General features: G+C 46.2%; 2 long non-coding RNA genes across 10 annotated transcripts in view; one reads left to right on the plus strand and one right to left on the minus strand.

Annotated features, from left to right (window-relative positions):
- Positions 1–1,100: 1,100 nt before the first annotated feature.
- LOC118929161 (uncharacterized) overlaps positions 1,101–23,524 on the minus strand; it is a 40,847-nt gene continuing 18,423 nt past the window's right edge. Inside the window, exons 3-7 of one of the 9 annotated variants that reach the window (XR_008995279.1) lie at positions 8,557–8,667; positions 8,032–8,062; positions 3,081–3,163; positions 2,097–2,140; positions 1,101–1,919 (exon numbers count right to left, since the gene is read on the minus strand). This is a non-coding gene — a long non-coding RNA (uncharacterized LOC118929161). The other 8 variants (XR_005031495.2, XR_005031496.2, XR_008995281.1 and 5 more) reach the window with 8 other exon arrangements.
- On the plus strand, positions 15,832–23,076 carry LOC130681977 (uncharacterized). The gene is made up of 2 exons (XR_008995289.1): positions 15,832–17,353; positions 22,172–23,076. It is a non-coding gene; the product is annotated as an uncharacterized LOC130681977 (long non-coding RNA).

The raw sequence follows: 23,524 nt of genomic DNA on the forward strand, positions 1-23,524 counted from the left end.
ACCCAGAAAATATGAAGGGGACAATATGGCAATACTACGTTCAACTCTACATATATCTAAATGAAACAGCTTAGAAGAAATGGACCAGTTACTCAAAAACCATAAACCAGCAAAACTTACCCAAGGTGAAACTGCACACATAGTCCAGTTTCTTCTACAGAAATAGAACTGGTAGCTTAAAACCTCGGGCAAAACTTCCAGAATGTATCACTGGCGAATTCTACCAAATGCTGAGAGGAATAAAAACAAAAATTTCTACACAATTTCCGCCAGAACTGATTTTATGAGGCTAGCATTTCACCGATACCAAGAAAGAAAACTACAGACTGGTATTTTCTCTTATCATAAGCACAAAATTCCTCAACAAAAGACTAGCAGATGGAATCCAGCAATATATGAGAAGAACAGCACACCACGATCATGGGTTAGCCCGAGAATGCAAGGTGGTTCAATAGCTGAATACCAACCAGTGCAATCCACAGACTAAGAGGATAACCAACTGATCAATCAGTGTAACCCATAGATTAAGGTAAAAGTTAAGAAGAAAAATGATAGATTCAATGCTAGCCCCATCATAAGCCCAACGGCATTTTCTCAGAATAGAAAAACAATTCTAAAATTCATGTGGAACAAAAGACCCAGAAGAGCCAAGGCAACCCTGAGAAAGAACAAAGCTGCGGTCATCCGACTTCCTCACTGCAAAACCTATTACAGAGCTACAGTCAGTAAGTTAGTATGGTGTTGGCAGAGAGACAGATGTACAGACCAACGTAACAGAACACAGCCAGCTATCGTGAGAAGGGCACCAAGGATAACTCACGGGGAAAGGACAGCCTTGTCAACGCACGGTGCCGGGAAAACTGCCTATCTGCATGCAAAAGGATGGAACTGGACCCCCATCTTACACCACACACAGATATAAACTCAAAGTGGGCTAAAGATACTAAATATAAGACCTGAAGCTGTAAGATTCCTGAAAGAAAACATAGGGAAAGCGTGCCTGACATTGGTCTTGGCAATGATTTAATGGAAATGACACCAAAAGCACAGGCAGCAGAGGCAACAATAGACAAGTGGGATTACATCAAACTGAAAAGCCGCCAATGAGCAAACAGGCAACCTATAGAATGGGTGGCAATATTTGCAAACCATATTATCTGATAAGGGATTAATTTTCAAAATACATAACGAATCTTTCTAACCCAAGAGCAAGAAAACAAGCTCATTTTAACAACGGGCAATGGACTTGAATAGACATTTCTCCAAAGAAGACATACAAATAGGCAACAGGTGTATGAAAAGGTGTGCCACATCACGCATCATCGAGGAAATGCAAATCAAAACCACAATAAGAGGTGGGTCATACATGTTAGGATGGGAATTAAAAAAAAAAAGATCAGTGTTGGTGAGGATGTGGAGAAACTGGAACCCTGGTACACTGTTGGTGGGAATGTGAAATGGCGCAGCCACAGTGGAACAGTGGGAAACACTATGGAGGTCCTGCAAAGAAAATTGAAGTTGAAACTACAGTATGACTCAACAATCCCACTCCTGGGTACCTGCGTCCTAAAGAAACTGTAATCAGGATCTGAAAGAGATGCAGTATCTGCACTCCCACGTTTCCTGCAGCATTATTCACAATAGCAAAGAAAATGGAGACAGAGGAATGGATAACGAAATATGGTACATGTATACAAGGGGGATATTACTTAGCCTAACAGAAGAAGGAAATCTTACCATTTGCATACCAGGTGCTGTGGATTAAAGAAGGGTGACAGATGACTGTGCCGTTTATTTAGCTCTTTCCTTGGGCCAGGTAACATGAGCTAGGTGTTCTACATCCATTGTCTCCTGTAGGTCTCCCAACAAACCTCTCAAGGAGGCCGAGTTATTCTCCTTTCACAATGTGGAATTTGAGGCTGAAAGCAAGAGAGTGACTGGATTGGCAGGGTCTGCCCTGGCATCCACTGTGAGTGTAAACTGAAGTCTGGGGTGGAGGGAGATGAGTATGGGGAGATAAGCAGGCACCAGGTCCCAGAGAGCTTCCTATGCCATGCAGGAGCAAGGAAATATGACACACATGCTTTGTTACCCACCCAGGGGCATCATCCACCAGGACCGCACCAGAAGCGTCCCCAACCTGTAGGAGGACAGAACTGGAGTGAACTGAACTGATGCACACAATACAAGATGATGTGTATTTGTGATTCCCAGGTGGGAGACCTCAGTGGAAGAGCCAGTCTTCTGCTGAGGGGTGGTCCATGGGTGAGGACAAGGATGAGCAGAGTGTGGCAGAGAAAGAGCGAGCATGGAGGGCTGGACAGGGCCATCTAGTATGATCGTCATGTCCTTTGCTGGATAGCTCATGCGGTGGAAAGGGCGATGTGCAACCTCTCCCACGGCCGCGTCAGTAGCTGTGAACTGCTGTGCCCATTTCTGTGAACCGTCCTTGCGTTAGCTCATTACACATTCACAAATCCAACCCTTTGAGTTTGTTACTGTTGTTGTTAAGAACAATAAACCCATTTCCTAGGCGAAATAGTAAGACACAGAGGGCCAAGTAAATTTCTCAAGATGATAGGCTAGCACGTGGCAGAACTGGGTTGGAAGGAAGGTTGTCCAGGACAGAGCTTGTGCACTATCCACTGCGTGATACCGCTCCCACCGAAAACCCAACCTATCCCAACCCAACCCCATGAGGCTCACAGGATCAGGGAACCTGCTTTGGGCTGCAAGTAGTGGGACAACTCCTCCTCAAGCAGGCCTCATCAGAAAGGTGATTCACAATCACAAAATGAAATCAGGAGGAAGGGTGGGCTCAGGCAGGGTATATACTCTGGGATCCAGTGATGCCATCAAGGACCCAGGTTCTTTGCAGCTCTCAGTCCTGTCCTTTTCTGGAACAGCTGTTCCAGGACCGCCATCCACACATGGCAGTGTCCAAGTGAAGCCTCCTCCACCCCCTCCTCCACATCCTTGACAGGGGACCTTCCTGGGAGCTCCCACAGCCACCCTCTATTCTCCCCTATCTCAACCCCACCCCCACTCAGCTGTTAGACGTGGTTATTTGTCTCACTTACTAGCCCAGGAGCTGGCAGAATCCAGGGACTTTGTCTTGTTCACCCATCACAGAGCGTCGACCCCAGTGGACATTCACAAATATCTATCAAATGGAATAACAAGAATGTGGGGCCCTTTATAAGAATCTTACTTGGTGTATAGACCCTGCAGAACCCATATTTTCCCATGTCACAAAGGAGGAAATGCCTGCATGCAGAGGTCAACATACCAAGACCCACCCACACCTCTAGCAAGAGACAGAACTCCATCCCAGGTGCATCCTGATTCTAGGCACACGCACCCTTGGTGGCACTGCCTCTCTGGATTTATCTGCCACCCTGAAAGCCTAACCTAGAAAGTAATTCCGAGGGAGCCAATTTAGGCGGGAACGTTCCTGGGGGGTTGGTCCATATATCCACAGCTGGTCCAGGGATCAGGTAACTAGCACATCAGATATTGCATATTGCTTCCTAGTGCCAGGCTCCATTCTTCTGCCAGGAGTACTGCACAGAGCAAAACTTGCACTCTCCACTCTTGTGAAGCCCACATTCTGGTGTGCGAGGAAGGAACTAAACAACTTAAGAAGTAAGCACCTCCTAGCCACTATAGAGAGCAGTATGGAGGTTCCTCAAAGCACCAAACAAAGAAAAACCATACAATTCAGTAATTCCACTTCTAGGAATTTACCCAAAGAAAACAAAATCTCTGAGTCAAAAAGGTATATGCACCCCTATGTTTATTGCTGCATCATTTACAATAGCCAAGTCATGGAAGCAACCAAAGTGTCCGTCAGTAGACGAATGGATAAAGAGTGGTACATACACACAGTGGGATATTATTCAGCCATAAAAAAGAAAGAAATCCTGCCATTTGCTACAACACAGATGGACTTAGAGGGTATTACGCTATGTCAAATAAGCCAGGCAGAGAAAGACAAGCACCGTAATGTTTTCACTTACATGTGGAATCTAAAAACAAAACAAAACAAAACAAAAAGAACCAAAGAGCAGTAGAGCCACAGACACTGAGAAGTGACTGGTGGTTACCATGGGGGAGGGGCTGAGGTGGGTGAGTGAAATAGATGAAGAGGATAAAGAGGCACGAAATCTCAATCGTAATACAAATTAGTCATGGGGATGAAAGTACAACATAGAGACTATAGTCAATAGTTCTATAACCTCTTTCTATGTTGACAGACAGTTGCTGCACTAGTTGGGGTGAGCATTTAATAATGTAGGTAATTTGTCGAATCACTATGTTGTATACTTGAAACCAATATAACATTGTGTATCAACTATACTTCAATAAAAAATACATCAATCAATCAATCATTGAAAAATCTTGAGGATCAAAAGAAAAAAAGAGAAAGGAGGAGACACCTCCTAGGTCAGGGGTGGTATGTGCTATGAAGACACGTGCATTTATTTTGATAATTAAACCAGTCACGTGTGATACTTTTGTCGACTTTCCGTAATGATGTGAAATTCCCGTTTAAAACGAATTTATGTCACTTCAGAGAATCAGATTTCATTTAGTAGTGTTCTACATAATAGTTTGACGTTCCCTCCCCGCCCCCAGAAACGGCAAACTCCTACAGGTAATAGACTGAGATTTGTCCATGGTCACTGAGTGCTGAAAACCATGCTCCTAGCCCTGTGCAATGCCACAGGAAAATGAGTCCAAGGTCCAGCCGTGCAACACCACACAGGGTAATAAAGAGTTTGTCTAACATCTGGTACACAGGCGTCCAATATATATTTTGTTACTTCCATCCTACTGACTCTGGAATGGAGGGGATGCTCTTCTTAGCAGCCCCATTACAAAAGAACATTTAAAGTCAGTAGACACCCGCCTATGCCCACTTTTGAGTGTGAAAGAGGAAATGAAGAGACTAATAAAACGTGGTCCTTCCATTAGGGACTCACAGAGTGGTGGGCCAGAGAACGTATACAGAGAAAACGGGGGCGGTGGGGGGGGGGGAATAAGGAGGGGCACAGGAGAAGGGGAAGGAGCATGAGTGGCCACAGAAGCAAGGGGAAGACAAGCAGAACAGCCTCCTTCTGTGAGTGACAGGGCACATGTGAACTCGCCCAAGGGCACTGATCAGCCGGGTCCGCTCCGCCATTATGCTGCTGAAGGCCTGAGTGACATCTACACCTCTCTTCCACGAAATAAAGCAACCTGGCTTTGTGGGCTGTATTCATTCAACAGATATTTACCGTGGCCCACGTGTTCATCAGCCCCTTGGGTGAATTTCCCAATGCAGCTGCAAACTAGCACAGACCAAAGTCTGAGGAAGTAAAAGATTGTCCAAGACACAAAATAAAGGAGAAAAAGCGGGGAACACTCAGATACCAGATACTCTAGACAGAGTAGGGATAGACGACACGATGCCCCTAACCCACTTGAATGACAGAAATTAGAGCCGAGCGTTTTCTGTGTTTGTTCATTTACAAGATATTATTTCCAGTTGAAAACAGCTGGTACCATGTAGTTCTGCAGTAGAAGGGCAAATGTGGGTGCTATGCTGGTATGATGAGGTTCTGGACAGCATGGGGATAGAACACAAACACCCCCTGGATGCACAGAAAATTGAGCCCAGCGATTTGCTCTATGCACTCATTACAATATACTGTTTCCCATGAGCAAACTGGTAGTGTAACAATAGCTACACTGCTCAGTGTGCCTACCTCGTGTCATCATGCTCACATGCACACCATCAACGATAAAAGTGTTCTGGGCACCTGCCGGGCACCAGGCTCGGGACCTGTGCTTTGGCAGACTTTGTGCCCAAGGGAATGTGTCATGCAAGGGAACGGTCCTCAAGGAGCTCACAGTCTGGTGGGGAGAGAGCCGTACTCAAGGCAGTGACAAAACAAGCGTGATGAGACCGAGGCAGGGGTGGGTCCCAGCCAGAGGACGCCGGGACCACAGAGGAGAGCCCCGAAACCCAGGTGGTCAGGAACAACTTCTCCTGGGGCTGGTGTAATATATGATATTATTGCTCCCATTGGCACATAAGGGAATCAAGGATCAGAGAGGCTAAGTAACTCACTCTAGACCACAGCTAGGTAAGTGGTGATCATTTTCCACTCAGGTTTGTTCAAGTACGAAAGTCTTGGCACTATTCATTACACCAATGTCTTCCTCTTAATACTGTCGCCTCTTTTAACGTGCATTCACTGGCTCTCCTTACTCCTTAAATAATTTCAGTAATCTGATGAAGTATAGATTTCCTTTTAGCTCATCGGGTCTCTTCACTTCATAAAACATAAATATTCCTTGCCATGCACATCAACTCCACCCAAAGTGAACATCTGTCTTGAGTTTGTATTGCATCACATGCTGGGAATAGAAAACGGATTACTGCCATCCTGAGTTTTAACTTACCTATTTCATGCAATCTGAAGTGCAATTGTAAATGCAGCCAGTATCTACCTCAAGAGTAGAACCAGAGCTTCCCTAGAGCAACCATTCACAAAACATTTTATTAAATGCCTAGACATTCCAGGTAAGAGACAGAGCCCTTTTGATAGGGAGTTGTTGAAATCCTGCTACTTAAAGTATGGAAATCCTTTCTTTTTATCTGTATTCTCTGCCACCAGCGCCCTGAGAGGCTCAGGCAAGCAAGGCCATTTATGTCTCCGTTTTTGACAAAACACACAAGCAAAACAACCCTCCCCGCCCCCAGACACGCACACCCAATACACCCAACAGGGGTATGTCAGTGTAAGGAAATTGTGCTGGAAATGCAAATGGAAGTCCCTGCTAACCATAAAACCAAATTGCTGATCACAGTAGAGGTCTACTGCCCAAGATCAGTTGCACTTCAGCAAACTGGACAAGCAAAGATGCCTTCCTTCTGTAAATACTATGCACTGCTACTTGTCGAGTTATTGGATAAAAATTGTCAGAATAACTGCACATCAGTGCAGGAACCACAGAGCCTATTAAAAGCATGTCTATTCCTATGTCACATCATGACAGCTCCCTCTCTCACCCTCTAGAAATACTTTCTCTGAAGGTTTCAATACAGGAAATGTGGGTTTTCTCGACAACGCTTCAGTTATTTTGTCTAACTTTGTGAGCAGGGGAGGGAGGAAAGCTAAGGAAACAGCCTATTTCTGAACCTGTGGAAGGCTGATTCTAGCCCAAGTAAAACCCCGGTCCTAACAGTGTCCACTGAAGTCTCAATGCCGTCTCTCTCCACTTAAAAAGGCATCCCCAACTAGAGAAATATGCCACACAGATCTGTTGTCAAACCGCAATTCCAATTCTGAAGGGACGGGGCGTCTGAGAAAACCACCCTTCTCCCAGAGGACACCGGTCCTGCTCTGCCAAAGAGAAGGACTCTGGTCCTGCGACACTAACGCGGCCTGGGAGGTTGTCTCTGTCTCTCTCAGGCTCTAGAGCCCATTTTCTCTAGGGCTCAGGTTCTTGCCATCCCGATGCCACCAGGGCAGTGCCTCCCATGCTCAGCCCAGGCGAAGGAGTTTGCCCGGGAAGGGAAGGGTTAAGACCACCGAGAGGCGCCATCTTCCAGCAGTCCTAGAGAGGCTGACCCCCGCCCCCTCAAGCGGTGGGACCCCCCCCCCCACTTCCTGACGCCACAGGGGGGGTGGGGCCCTGTGGAGGAAGTTGGTCCTTCCTAGTCCTGCCCGGGGAAGGATACAGAAGTGGCGCAAAGGGGAGGCGGCTCCTCTCAGGTCGGCGGGCATGTGGTTGCGGACCGCATGTAAAGTCAGCTCCGAGGAGTGCAGGTGGAGCTTGGAGCAGGGTGACTGAACTGGACGAACACTTCCTGAGGCCGCAGGAAGAGTTTCCGGGCGGTGGGGGTGGAAGTGACTTCCCAGGTGACGCAAGTGGGTGCTGGGCTAGGGACCCGGAAGGAGGGGCTGCGCCTGACCGCCTGGTGACTTCTGTTCTAGAGTGCACACGTGGAAGTACCTGTTACTGATTTTGTTTCCTTACCAGGCGTTTTCGCATAGGCGATGCAGGCACACTAGGAAAGACAGAAACCAAACTAGTAAGTAAAGAGATGGCCTTTATTCAGGCTGCTGCAATTGGGAGAACCCCTCCCCCACATCTGAAGATGAAGAGCAGAGTCTCATGGGGGGCGGGGGCGGACTGCCTTTTCCTTCATAGGGAGGAGGGGCAAGTTATGGTGGGGAAGGACTCAGGAGGAGTCCCAGTCTCTCTCAGGCTCTAGACATGGTTTAGCTCTGTGCCTAGCTCGTTTCAGAAGACTGACTTTTAATCTGTTACCATTCAGTAGACAAAGAACAGGGAGCTGAAGAGTCTGTGTCTGGCCCTTCTGCAGCACGAGAAAGGTGTGTGTTTGGCCGTGTCACAGGTAAACCCAGGAGTCATCCCAGAGTCTTAACAGGAGTCATGACAAAGAGTGGGCAGCAAGACTTAGATCTGAGTCGTAGGAGGCAGGACGGTCCTTGGCAATAAGCCATTTCCAGAACAGGAAATGCGCGCAGGTTTCCTTACCTTAGCCTTTTCTGGTCTCAGGTGCAGTGCAACGTATTTGTCGTTGGTAAAAATGAGCCTGGTATCTTATCTTTGCAGCCTGTCCAAGCAGATACGTGGATTTTGTTTACCCTGGAAGTAATCGACAGTTGAACAGCACTTTATAGTTATCAAAAGGTAGTATTTTGGTGGTCTAAATGAAGGAAGAAAACATGAATCATTATTCCAGGATAGGGTCCTCATCCTCCTCTTACACGTCAGTAAACAGAGGTTAACCTGCCCAAAGTCACACAAGGACTAAGTGATGGGGCCTTGATGCAGATCTTGGAATCTGTGCCTTCATCACCTCCCTGCTATGTAGGCACACGCTTGCTTTCTGGATCCACATATCCGGCTCCATCCTCTCTCCTAAGCTATAGGCCTCAGAAGCCAACTGACAGGCCCACAGGCCAAGTGCGCTCAATAAATGCCAGACAACCCCCACAACACTGGAGATGACTTCACAGAGAAGTGGTAGAGAAATTAGGTTCGAAAGGCCCTCCCCCACCCCGAGTGGAATGAGAAGCCACAGGAGGAAGACTGGAGGGGTGAAGGGGGGCAGTTTCTCCCAGAGACACACTGATGGGCTGTCATACCGCACTGGTCAGTGTGATAATACACACTTGTTACTTTGGATTCTTCTTTTCCTGTTAGCGTTGGCAGTACATGCTTCACGGTGAAAATACACAAAACAGATACGTGAAACCAACCAGTATGTGCATAAGTAGAGCGATTCCCATTGTACCGAAGGAGTACTGAACAGTAAAACAGCACTCTGCTGTACAAAAAGAGCACTGGACTGAACGAGTGAAAGAGAAAGTAGTCATTTCCCCTAGTTTTTGGTACCCATTTTCCCATCACAGATGAGGCATCTTAGGCACACAGAGGTTAGGTTCACTCCCCCAAGTCACTCGGGTACTAAGTGGCTGAGTCCCAAACAGGCTAGGAAACTCGCCACGTCCCAAACTGAGCCCATGCACCCCTGCTCCGCACACATCTGCCCCTCCTGTGGTGCTGCCTCAGTGGAAGGCAACCTTCTACCCAGCGGCTCAGGCCCAAGATCCTTAAAGCCATCCTGGATTGCTGCCTCTCTCGTGCCACCCCCTCAAATCACCAGCCCGGCCAATTCGGCCTCCAAAGTCTTTCTAAGATCTCGACACTTCTTCAGTCTGTGGTGACAGTGAGCTCCCCAGTTGAGGTCACCCTCACCTCTCCTTGACATCCACCACCGATCTTGACACCTTCCCAGCATTCTCTATCCAACTGCCTGGGGCAACCTTTCTTACATCCTGATCTGGTGGTCATGTCTCCCCTGCTCAACACTGCAGGGGCTGCCTGCAGCTCTAAGGATGGACAAGGCACCGGGGACGCTGCCTGACCCTGAGGCCTCATCTTCAGCAGACCCCTCTTACCCCCCACTCTATTTTCCAGCCAACCGAAACTTTCTGATCAACAGATGGCCAGTGGGCTCAAGCGCCCTCCCTTCTCCCCGTCTCTAAGAATTCCACGCCCCCAAGCATGCCGTTGCCCCTGTCCAGCATGTACTTCATTTGCCCGATTCCTTACGTCTAGCTGTCAGGTCAAGTAGAGCAATTTCCATTTTACCTAGGGAGTACCTGGATGAAAAGGCACAGTCAACAGATTTGGTACTTTTGCGGAATGGAACGTGATGGAGGTTTCATTATAAAGTCCCCAAGCGGACACACGTTTCACTTTGGTTCACAATGAGCTGACTGGAAATACAATCTGACATCTGAATTCTTCTGGGGAAGCCTTCCCTGCTAGGGACAGAATACACACCGCCCCTCACTTTATCTGCATCCTCTGTTTCCTTGAATATGGGGTTTGGAATGTGGCAGAAGATTTCACTCTGTGAAGGGATACTGCCTCACAGTGAAGAGGGGTAAGCAGAAACATGGAAAGAATCTGTCACTTTATGGCATCATTGACACTGAAAACTAAACAGGACTTGAACTGCCCTACCCTCTGACTTTTGTTTTGGTGAGATCATTTTTCACTGTAAGTTACAGTTCGAGTTCTGTGTTAGGTACAAGAGGACGTCCTCCTCCTGCAAGGGGTTTGATTTACTAGTCCCTGTGGTTATCAGGGCCTGCTACTATGGGGGACTCTGCAAGGGAACCTGACAATGTCTTCATTCAATCCACTGTGTGACCCCACCAGGTGCCATAAACCCCTGGAGGAAACTATGTCAGTTCCTACAATGTCCAGTGGAGTGTGGCAACCCCCTGCTGGTTCTACCCACCACAGACTCAACTGTGATGATTAACCTCATTCACGACAGCGTCTCTGGGCAGAATACACCTAGGTATGAAATGGAGTGTGTGCCTGGGACATGCAAACAATACGGGAGAGAAGATGGAACCACCATTCTGAACACCACCACCCCAAACCCTGCCAGAGAGTAGCCTAGGGTCCCAGGAGCCCTGGCATGCTTCCCTCCACGCCAACGTAGCCCAAAAAGAGGGCACGTGTGAATGGCTCTTCCTGGAGCCTAGCTATTGAGGGGCTGATGTGTGCCAGTTTCATTTCCCAAACCCAGAGAGGTTAAGCATCAAACCCTGTCTTCTACTGACAAGGAGACAAAGAGGTTAGGTTGCCCATGCTACGAAGGGTGCACACCCTGGGAAGCACACCCTGGTTTTGCCTGACTGCAAAGCCAGTCTGCGCATGTGGCTTGTGTTGCAGCTGCCAAGACGCAGATATTGTTCCATGACTGGAGAGTCATCACTGTCCAACCCCTTGTCCACCTGTGAGATGCAGGCAGCCAGCACGGCATGCAATCCTGAAACGTTCTCAGCTCTCATCTGCCCCAGGAGGAGTCGCCCTGAAGTCGACAGACCCAGAATCCCTTGCCGTGAAGGGCTTGTCTCAGAGCTGACAGCCACCAGGACTTCAATTTCCAGGGGTTCCCCCATGGGGAGGCACTTTGCCATGGTAGCGAGACTTCTGCAATCAACCCTGTCCCCAATTTATGAATCCACCAGTCTCACTCTTTGGCAGGTAACTAAGAACTAAGGGGCAGCAGAGGCGAAGGAAGTATTTTCAGTGGCTGCATCACACCTCTGGAGATCACCAGACCCCAGGGGTGGTTTGCAGCCAAACAAACCGAGATTTGAAATCTGGCTCTACCCATATTGATCTCTCCGCTCTTCAGCTTGCTTGCCTGTAACATGTGGAAAATAAAGTGTCTACCTCACAAACCTCCCCTCCCCCGAGACATCCCCCCTGACCAAACACACGTACATGTGCGCGCGCGCACATCCTCGGGTAGGAGTCAGATGCCCTCTGTGTTCCTAGGGCACCGTGATTTAAATTTCTCCATAGGCTTCTTCACACCATGACATGTAGCAGTCCTCTGCTTTCAGGCTACATCCCTGCACACCCAAGCTGTGTCCAGTAGGCTGGCAGGTGGTGTCTACCCAGTGCTTAGCACACATTTCTTCAGTGGATGAAGGACCCTGAGCCAAGGCACTTGGCCCATGAACAGTAGCTATTACTGTGCCAGTTATTTCTGCACTACGAATGACACAGGAGCATGGAGGAAGCAGGGCATCTCTGTAGTCAGATGCTCTTTGTGGGGAGGAGGACTGCCTCATTCTCACGATCCCCCTTTCTGGGCACTCCTAAAAGAGTGGCTACAAAGTTGTTCAGAAATGTGTGGGTCACTCTGTAGCCCCAACGGCCACAGTTCTGGCCTCTCAGTGCAACTTGGGTTAAGATCCTTGGGGCACCAGTTGGTTCATGGAACGTTTCCCAAGTGCCAGGTGACTGGTGCATGTGGTGGCCCCCCACAACCATCTGCCCAATAGGTGGACTGTTGCATGTATTCAGGCTGCTAATTAAGTACGTGGTGTCTTGCCTAGGGCACAGATGTCTGCGGAGGCAGGCACATGGGCACTCGGATGAAGGGCCTGTTGACCCAGGGGAGCGCCATCAGCCTCACAAGGAGGCGCTCTTCCTCGCTGTTCTAGTTCTTTGACAAACCCACCTCTTCTCTGACTGCTCTTCCCTGTGTGTTTCCTCTGCCTAACTCTACACCCTGGCACAGCATGCCAGTCAGCCTCTGTGCTCCTGGGTGTCCTTCCAGTCTAGCTGACTGAGCAGAAGCCTACCCCGCCCAGCAGGATCTAGTCCCTGGCACCCCAGCTCTCCTTGCCTTCCATTAGACTCTCGCTCTGTGATTACAGCACATCACCTTCTAACACACTACACAGTTTGCTCAGTTGTTATGGGACGGTTTGGTGCCTGTCACCCACCGCTATACCTTTCAGGAGTGTATAGTCTAGGGCAGGGATTTCTGCCGGTTGGGCCATCAAGTATCCCAGCACCTGGAGTGCTGCCTGGCACATAGAAAACCGCCCATGTATGTATATTTGTGGCCTGACGCAATGGGTCTGCTTCCCTCACTGGACTGTGATGCTCTTAAGGGTCGTGTTCTGCTCCCCTTGGGACTGGCCCCTCCCTCCTTGCAGGCATGGGTCCTCAAGTGGCGGCTGCTTCAGCCACACCTGCTGTCTGGCAGCTCTGATCTGGGACTCAGGTGCAGGCTGGCTGTATTTCAAACCTCAAACACTTAATTCTAAAGCAATTTAGTTAGAGCAAATGTTTTGGCTTTACTCTGGAGCCTCAAGTTGTTTCTTGACAAGCTAATTTTTAGCAAATTGTCATGGTTTATGAAACACTGACAGTTAAAAATTTGCAAATGACTCACTTGCACCAACAGGAAATGCCGCTTCACGCTCAGTGTGTGTGTAGTACTTCTTTGTCCTCCTTTCTTGTTGTCACTTGCCAAACTTTTCTTTCTGTTTCAAAAACAGGGGGAAGCTTACCCACCCCCGGCAAAGATACAGATGACTTGGTCCCAGTGTATTCCATGTCCTACCATCAGACACCCAAGCGCGGGATGGTCTCGATCCCTTTTACAAAGAAGAGGCTACGCATTCCTTCAAAAGGTTTTAGAGAAACAGCAAGCAAATGATTTGTAACTTCAGCTTTTGAGACCTCCCTTTCAGCATTCCAAGAAAATGTTAGCAAAGGTTCAACTAGCCCTGACATTTTCCCCTGGGACTGTGACCCCCCCCCCATCCCGCTGCTTTGCTCATCACACCAACAGGGACCTGAGCACTGGGTCCTCACCATGGGCAGGGCTGAGGCAGAAAGGCGTTTGGAAAAGTAGACTCGTCAATGACAGAGAAGTTTTCCCCTGTGCTCTCGTCTGACGGCCTTGCTGTGGAGCAATTGGTACTTTACAGCTTTGGGGACATATGAAGATGCAGAGAGGGGTGGCTTTACATCAGACAGAGGTTATATTAGAAAATGGCCCTCAGTAAGGAGGGCAGGGCTCCTGCTCTGTTGAAATGGGCCTGAAACACTTGTCCCAGTAGGTTAAAGAGAAATTCACCTCCACCTTGACAGGTGATCCCTTCTGTGTGTGTGTAATTTGTGGACTATAAAGGAAAGTTACAAACCTGTCTGTCTTCTAACCAGGTCGTACATTTTCAGAAAACGAACAAAGATTTTTCTCCCTCTAGTACAGAACACATTGCGTATTTTCTCATGAAGTAACAGGATTAAACCACGGGTGTTTTAGAAATGGAGATAAAATTCTGGAGTGTCTGGACTCTTTCTTCAACCCAACACACCTTCACATTAGGCGACAGGTGCACCTGACCTCCAGTGTACCAAGTGACATGGTCTCAGGCCCACACTCTCTGCCCGGCCAGAGGTGGCATCTGTCTGGACCCACCCCCTACCCCAGCTCCCCAAGCCCTGAATTCTGCTTTCAGGAGGTGCGTGTGATAGGAGGAAGAGGCTGAGGTACAGTCTGCACAATCTCATCACAGAAAAGTTAAGGTGCGGGAAGATCATCCCCAAAGCTAGCATCTCCTGCCAGCCAACCACAGCACAGGGGACCCAGGCTTTGAAATGTGCAGTCGGCAACAAGGCAAATGGATATGCCCAGGTTTGTTTTTTTTTATGGGTGTCAGGGAGACCTGAGAGGTGACAGATGCCAACATGGGGGCACAAGATGGGCAGGTTCTGCCAAACTCTGAGACGGGGGTCCCTGCTTTGTGTTTTTCTTCAGAGACACATCGTAAACTCCTCCCCACAATGGGGCTGAGGAAGACCCTGTGACCTTCAAAACAGTGGCGAGAATCCGACCCCAGGGGAAGGTCTGAAGGAAGCTGCCTACACAGTGGTCTAGACAAGGAAGCTGGACTGTTGGGAGCAGGAGTGGGGGAGTTCAGAGACAGTCAACTCAGATCAACAGCCTCTCACTGTCTTTCTGCACAGTTATCAGACTGAAACATGGGGAAGAGGTCACAAACACCTCATGTCTGAACTCCGGTATGTAACAAAGTCTGTCCATGGGGTTAGGAATGCCCTAATGGCTCAGAGGACTCAATCCCAGGAACAAAGGACTGAAGACAGAGCAGACCTTGCTCCAGGACCCCGATCTTCCCCCAGCTCTGAAGCATCATACCCTGGACTCCCAAGTTCCTCAGAAACCTCACAGTATGGGCCACAAAACCCAAACACCCCAGTGACACACTAAACCCAAATACAGACCCAGGAAAGAGCAGTGAGGAGACCTCATGCCATTGGAAATAAAACACCAAACAATCCACGGAACTCAGACTCCTACAGATTCAATAAATGAGGCCCGAGATACAAAATCAGCTCAGATATGACAAATTCTGAAATACAGGCCCACATGCATTTTAGCAACTTCATGACCTGCAATATAGAAACCCAACAGCTCATGGACCTGATACTCTGGACACGGAAGCCACATGATCACAGAGCATACGACCTCGGACACAGACACACAAACAGCCCCGAGTACTGGCACCGTGAAGGAGCTCGCTCACAATGTTACATGCAGCCACCATTTAAGTGACCTCGGACAAGGATGTGTGCTTCTGATGCCGGGGTTCTTGTTCATGAAGCCGAAGAATGAGCTTCACAAACACTCAAGGTAGGAGAGCAAGGTACACAGGCTTTTATTTAGAGATAAAGTAAAAGAACAGAGCTCCCGGCTTACGCCAGGAGGGGACAAGAGAGTCCGTGGTGGTGCTTTATCTAGGGGATTTATAGGCAGTTGAGAGAGTAAGTTAGGGAGGTGGATCCACCAGATGGTCTCTAAGTGTTTATTTTTAGAGACACTAAGTTTCTTATCAGTTTTCCAGACTATTTTGTGGAGTTAACATAAGAAATCTACTGTTTTGATCCTTTCTCAGAATAGCAGTTTCTTGGTTTGGGAGCATTATCAGTCAAGGCTGCTTGTTTTGCTTTCAAGGTGAGCTGAGTTACTGACTTGATTAGGGCTGGAGGAGGAAAAGCAGCATCTGGGTAAAGTTAAAGATAAACTGGGCCTCTTGGCAGGCTAAAGTAAATTTTACAATAGCCTCATTTAATTGACACAAACAAGACATGGGCTATGCTGAGGTATTTTCTTATCTGGGGGATGTTCAAACATTCCAGGCTAAGTTACTCCTGGCTTTTTAGTTTTAGCTAACCTTCACTGAAGAATGCTTATATTCCTAGTTTGATATTTTACTTTAGAGAATTAATGTAACTCTGACTTTGCTTAATTGTTTAATATGGAGTTTTGGCAGGGGTCTTTTTCCAGAGGCCCTCACCCTACTCTGACTACACCCACGGTCCCTGTCTCACTTCTGCCACTTCTCTTCAATATTTTACTGGCTGCTCTAGGCAATAAAAAAGGCGAGAAGCAAGAACTAAGTAAGACAGTTATTATTCATAGACAACACCTGAATCTATAAGAGGACCCTATAAAAAGAACCTAGAGAAAAGCTACTTGAATTAAGAAGTGAGTTTAGCGAAGTAACAAGATCAGTATGCTAACGTCTCAGTAATTTCTAAATAGCAGCTACAAACAATTAAAAATGGAAATTTAGAAGTACAGCATCACACAGTACACTACAAAAAACTGGGAAAGAAGTACACCATCACTGTCCCCACTCCACAGCTACAGAACTGTATGGCTCTGACGTTTTGAAGCAGATCGCTGGGGAACTTCCTCTCAGAGGAAACGACTGCATTCGCAATGGAGTGTGGAGAAGGTCATGCCTAGGGGCACTTTCAAGACAGCAGAGGCTGCAGTAAAAGGCAACTGGTGGGAGATTGGTGGAATTATTGGACAAAGTGAGACAGGGACCATGGGTGTAGTCAGAGTAGGGTGAGGGCCTCCAGGGAAAAGCAGAGAGGAATATTTACAGTCAGAGCAAAGTAATGCGCAAAGAAGTCCCCACTGAAACTCTGTTAAGCATTATGCAAAGTCAAAGTCACACTAATTCTCTCGGGAAAGATACCTAAGAATATAGACATCTTCAGTGAGATCAGCTAAAGGTCAAAAGGCCAGAAGCAACTTGGCCTAGAATGTCTGAGTGTTCTGCAAGGGTATCAGCATAACCCGTGACTCCTCTGTCAGCCCTAACAATCAGACTTTGACCCAGCCCACCTTGAGGGCAGGTGATGCAAGTCCACACCCCTAAGTTTTTTTCATGTTCTCGAAAAATCCTCAACTGCCTATAAAACCCCCTAGACAATGCACCACTACGTGCTCTCTTGTCCCCTCCTGGCATGAGCCAGGGGCTCTATTCTCTCACTTTATTTCTAAATAAAAGCCTGCACCTTGCTCTCCTACCTTGAGTGTCTGTGAAGCTCATTCTTCGGCTACATGAACAAGAACCCCGGCATCATCTTTGGGGGCTCATCCGGGATAACTTTGGAGGTATCGGCATCCGAGCCTGCCTTTTCTCTCACTGTCCTTATAGAAGGAAGCTGTCTACGGCACACAACATTGGGCGCTTGTCAGCCACTTAAACGGGACTAGCCCGGCTGCCAATCTCAAAGTCTCAAGCGACAGGTTCCCCTGTGTCTCCCTCAGTGGATCCCCCATCTCCCTTGGGAGCCGGGAAAGTCAACTGAGTGGAGGCCAGGATTCCCTTTCAGAGGCATCTCCTCGGATGCAAGGGATTGAGGAAAGCCGTAGGCAACTGCGAGAGTCTAGGCTGAGGCTACACTTCAGCGGCTTCTCAAAGGTCCGTGTGTCTGGAATCAGACGCCGACAGCCCGACTGGGTATCCAGGAGGAGTGTCTCTCTCTCTGTCTCTGACTCCCAGCCTGCTTCTTCAGGCCGCCCTGGCCTCTCAGTGAGGCAGGGAGCGTTCCTAACTCCCTTCTAACTTCATCAATTTCATGGAACCCAATGTTCACCACCGCAAGGTAGGAGATCCACGCCGCACTCTCATTTCTAACTAAATGCTGTACTTTTTATCTCATTAAAATGTGTCTGGGCACTGGTGTGAGGGGCTGAAGCAGTTTCAGACATAAAATAGGACACAAAGCTCTCTGTAAAGTTAGCCCCAGACCCTAGACACGTACCAACTTCTGAGAAACTAAATGAAAAGATATAAATCCCATGAGAAACAGGATGTTCAACTAACTCCACGCTATTTTTGCTTCTGTACATTGCTTTGTTAGAGACCAACAGTTTCACACATTTCCTGCAGCAGGTGGGCAAAACAGGATGCTTAAGCCCCCCGAGCATTAAACAAAGAATATAGCTTGCTGAATTTAGGTGAAGGTGGAAAAGTTGCAAAAACTAAGCAGGATGCGGTAAAAATGCTTAAAAGGACGTTGTAACAGGGGCTCGGGGCTGCACTTGGAGAGCTTGCTCCTTGGCAGACGCCGGCCGGCTAAAATAAAGGCTCCCTTTTTACAATCTACTTTTCTGTGAGGACCTGTTTCCTTACTCCTGCTCCGGCGTGCCCAATCTGAGACCCATAACACTGGTTAGCCACTTAAAACACGATTAGCGTCGGCTACCAGTCTTAAGTCTCGGGTGAAAGGTTTCCCGGTGTCTGCCACCCCTTGATCCCCGGCCTCTGGATGGATGGGAATGTCAGGGAGTGGCCGAGCTGATTTCCTACTTTCCTCCCCTAATCTCGGGACTCCAAGGGCTGACTGGACTAGTAGACAGTGGTCCTGGATCTCAGCTCCAGCCGACTGATCCCATGGCGCTGCATGAACCTCTGGCTAGGCTGCCGCCTATGCGATAGTCGCAGATAACACCCCGACCTCTTGTTTCACAGATCAGATTTGTTATAGTGGGTGACTGGCTAAATCCCAGGCAGTGGCGGAAACTGGTGTTTGAGTACAGACACCCCCCCTCATAACTGTACATGTAAATGGCCCCGTTTAAATTCTAGCCATGGCTCTATTCTATTGATCTCTCTTCCTTGGAGGCAGTCCTCCTGGGGCTAGGCATTTCCCTATCCGCAGCCCAAGTGTACTGTGCTATAAAGTCTGTGCAGAGAAACTAGGGTCTGGATCAGGACTCCCAAAGGCGTAAAGTAAGAGATACTGGTGAGGTTCCCACTAGATCCGGGACTCTGAAGCAACTCTTGCTTAGTGTGAAGGCAAGAGGGGAATCAAGGCAAGATACAGGCCACGCTGGTAAGGAGTGGTTAAATCCAGTAGGCCTGGCAGAGGAGGTGATTGACCACTGTCACCCAGGCTCCAAGGAGAGGGGATGCCCTCACAGAGAAAGGCCGACCAGGTGTCACACATCTTTCTTTCTCTCTTTCAGGTGGGAGCTTCCTCTTCAAGTTTTAAAGCCAGACTCGCCTCTAGCTTGCATTCTAAAGAACTGGGAGCAAATTTGATCCCCAGACCCTGAAAAAGTGCTTTACATTCTGCACACAAGCCTGGCCTCAATACAAACTCTGTGATGGAGAGGCTTGGTCCCTGAGAGAAGTATACAATATAATAAGGTTATGCAGCTAAATTTATTTTAATGCAAGGAAGGAAAGTAGTCAAAAGTCCCGTGAACTACTACAGTATGGAACTAGTTTTCTAAATTATTTTGGTGGAAATCTATTCTACTTATTGGGTTCATTATCTTCAAAAATTGGGAGGTTTTTAAACTAGACTCCCTGAAACAGAAGAAATTTATCTTCTGCAATACAGCCTGGCTTTAAATGACTGGAGCTAGAATTGTACTTGCATTTCATTTCCAGCCCCCTGGACACACACAGTCCCTATCAGTTCAGAGCCTTCATTGGCCCTGTTAGTCTGGGCCATCTAAACCTTAACCCAGTTATATAAACTGCTTGTCCATAGAGAGTATTTCTGAAAACTGAGATACTCTTAGTCAAATAAGCTAAAAGGAAAGGCAATTGGATATCAGTAACTCAAATCTCTGTATCAGCTTATCTGTCTGTATATATGTTCTTTTATGAAAAGTGTTGCTAACTGTAGTCATTATGTCTCAATCTGTATGTTTGTATGTCTAAGCGTGTAAATGAAAGATTTTTCTACCTCCGGATGGTATTAATAAAACTGATTTAAAGACAAGCGCTTGTGAAAATTGGGCATTCTAAAATTTCCAGAAAATTCTAATGGAAAATATTAAGCATTAATGCTAATTTAAGTTGAACTGAAATGGACATGTCCTTATGGTTATCAGCTGCCTAAGTTTATCTAAAGTCATTTAAGTTGATGTTATCTGCTAAATCTTTCAAGAATAAAATGCTTAGAGGCTTGACTTTGTCTAATATTCAGTAAAGGTTTTGTAAGTAATCTAGCATGTTGTTAGGAATGAGTGAACTAAATAAGTGTGGCAAGTGAACACCTTAATAAATGTGTATTACAGTGTGTATACCTACAAACAGCCTGAGAATCTTTGTGGTAACCTAAAACCTTAAAGTTTTGCTAAGTTAAGAAGATATACTTTGTGCTTAGTGAGAGATTGTGCTGTAAAGCTCATGGTTACACAAATTATAAAATGTTCACAAATTTGTCAATCTAAAGAATGCTAGTGTAACAGTTTACAATAGCCTGCTTCTCTGTTCACTAAAAATTAAGGTACCTAATGGTTTTAAATTCTAATTAAAACTACTTAAAGTAATAAGGAAAACATTTCTGCATGCTAAAGAATGTGTCTTTTGATAAAAGAAAGTAACTTTGTTCTAAAGTACAGCTGTTTATTTAGAGAGAGAAATCTAAATGTAAAAAGGAAGTTGTAGAAAGTTTGTGGAAGAATTGATATGGTCATGCTATATAAAATTAAAGCAAGAGTCTCGATATCAACTACACAGCAAAATTAGAATTTTGTTTTCGGTTAAAAAGACAAAGTTTTCTTCACTGTTAGTCTGCTCTTAATGTTGAAAGATTGCAAAGGGTTCTCTAATTGTTTTATCAAAGGAGGTTCTCATGCTTAAAGTCTCAATGAGTTGTCTGAGTATTTAAGAAAATGAGATCTTAATATTTAAAGGACTAAAAGCTAAACTTTGCTAACAACTGTGTAACCTTCTTTATTTGCCTTTGAGGTACTCTGTTGTCATTCTGGTTAAATGGATAAGTATTGCTTCATGGCAACCTATAATCCTATTTAAGCAGGTGCCAAAAAAAAAAAATGCAAAAAGGTGCTTTTACCTCTAGTCAACTGATATTTTCCAGGGGGCCCCTGGAACATGTCGGAAGAATTTTTTCTCATTGAGGAAAAGTTATTTGGCTAATTTGGCTTATTTATCTGATATATAATTACCTACTTAACTACCTAGAAAGCACTGTCAAAAGGAATGATGCTAAACTTTGTTCCTGAATGTTTTGTGTTACAGAAATATACAAATTTCCTTATGTCAACTGTCTTACAGTAAGCTCTCATCAGATCTTTAACCATTGTCATTTGTAGGTCTTTTGTCATTTATAATCAGTTTTATTACTCCTAAACTAGTAAAGAACTAGATTTTAGCAGAACAAGTATTGGTTACATAAGATTAAGTAAACTAAGGAAGATGATTTTGTGGCTTTTTGTTTCAAATGTTGCTGATAAAGTGTTTTAAGCTTTTTCTTTTAAGCTGACAACAGTTTATTAAATGACTATCTTTATAAGCAGAATTGATACTTTATCTTTCTCTCTACCTGAACCCTCCAGAATTTAAAAACTCTCAGTGACTATTTTTGTATTTCATGGCAGCATGTTTATTTGCATAAGTTCAATAAGAACCTGCTTTCCTTGTAAGAGGACCAATTAAAACCACAGGTTATACCTAAGACAGGCACAGTCACAGGGGGTCCATCAGGTGAGAAATTGGGGATCAACAGAGGTGAAGCTTAGAACCTCACCACCCCTGTTTTGAGAGAAATCTTCTGCATCCGTGGATGTTTTGTTGCCCTTATCTAGCTTGGATGAATACTTAGTCTATAGGCACAGACCTGATCATCTACATTTGCCCTCTTACAGCACTAAATTATGTTTTCTACCTTTATCTTGCATCTACCTACCACCTCAGCATTTTATTAAAATAATAATAATAATAATAATAAGGGAGAAATATGGGATTCACATATAAATCAAGTATAAAAATCAAACAAACAATAAAACAAAAAAAACCACAGGTTATACTACCAAGGCTTTGAAATGTCATACCTGAGAGACATGTGCATGAACTCAGATATAAACAGACAGCTTTAAAGAACTAAGGCTGACTTTATAAAGCCAACAAAGCCAATTGGAAGAACTGACCTGATACCTTGCTTACAGGGTTCCCAGCAGCCTTACCAGGTGAGTAAGGAAGGTCACTTCCTGACAAGTGCAGGAACCTCAGGATGTCTTGAGGACCTCGAGAAGATAGGAATTCACCCAAATCTACAAGTACTGCAGACAAAACCTGAAGGCAAGTCTGGCTTAGCTGTCTGGCCTCAAGAGGCCTTTAAAAGTTCAATCTGAAATTCCTTACAAAAAGTTCCAGCAAAGCACATTGAAAAGAGCCTATGTAATCAATTGCTCTTCTTGCTGCACTTATGCAAATAATAAAGCCAAGTGTTAATTATTTTCTTAACCTGGTTACTACTAATAAAAATGAGGGTGATTTTAGAGAAAAGTATTGTTTCAATAATGCAGCCTTATCCATACTAAATCCTAATACTAGTCATTGGGACATAAACTAGATCCAGAATTCTAGCTTCTTCAAAATATCTGGCTATGATTTTCCAGATGTTTTAGTTTTCTCCTATCATTTCAATTAAAGTTTTACTATTTCTAGTTCTCGTATTCAACCATGTATTCTTAATCTCATCAAGTATGTCCTTCCAGAATGGAAAATCCAACTCCAGATATTGCTACTTAACCTAATAACACAATTTGTTCTATCTTGCCTAGAAGCCATAAAACTGCAAATAAAAGTAACAGAAATGGAACCTGGAATAGAAGCGCCCATCTTCCGAGGCCCTCTCAACTGACCACTGATGGAGACCTAACTGCACCCTTTATGTGCCCCTTCTCAGCATGAAGCAGCCAGAGCGGTCATCGCCCCCTTTCCCTAGCAGCAGCTAGGGTCTCCATCTGTAGAGGGGGGAATGAGACAGGGACCAGGGGTGTAGTCAGAGAAGGGTGAGGGCCTCCGGGAAAAGCAGGGTGGAATATTTACAGTCAGAGCAATATAACAATGGGCAAAGAAGTCCCCATTGAAACTCTGTTAAGCATTATGCAAAGTCAAAGTCACACTAATTCTCTCGGGAAAGATACCTAAGAATATAGACATCTTCAGTGAGATCAGCTAAAGGTCAAAAGGCCAGAAGCAACTTGGCCTGGAATGTTTGAGGGTTCTGCAAGGGTATCAGCATAACCCGTGACTCCTCTGTCAGCCCTAACAATCAGACTTTGACCCAGCCCACCTTGAGGACAGGGCAGGTGCTGCAGGTCCACACCCCTAAGTTTTTTTCATGTTCTCGAAAAATCCTCAACTGCCTATAAAACCCCCTAGACAATGCACCACTACGGGCTCTCTTGTCCCCTCCTGGCATGAGCCAGGGGCTCTATTCTCTCACTTTATTTCTAAATAAAAGCCTGTACCTGGCTCTCCTACCTTGGGTGTTTGTGAAGCTCATTCTTCGG

This window comes from Manis pentadactyla, chromosome X (genome assembly GCF_030020395.1).
Source record: "Manis pentadactyla isolate mManPen7 chromosome X, mManPen7.hap1, whole genome shotgun sequence".
Taxonomy (NCBI): Eukaryota; Metazoa; Chordata; class Mammalia; order Pholidota; family Manidae; genus Manis; species Manis pentadactyla.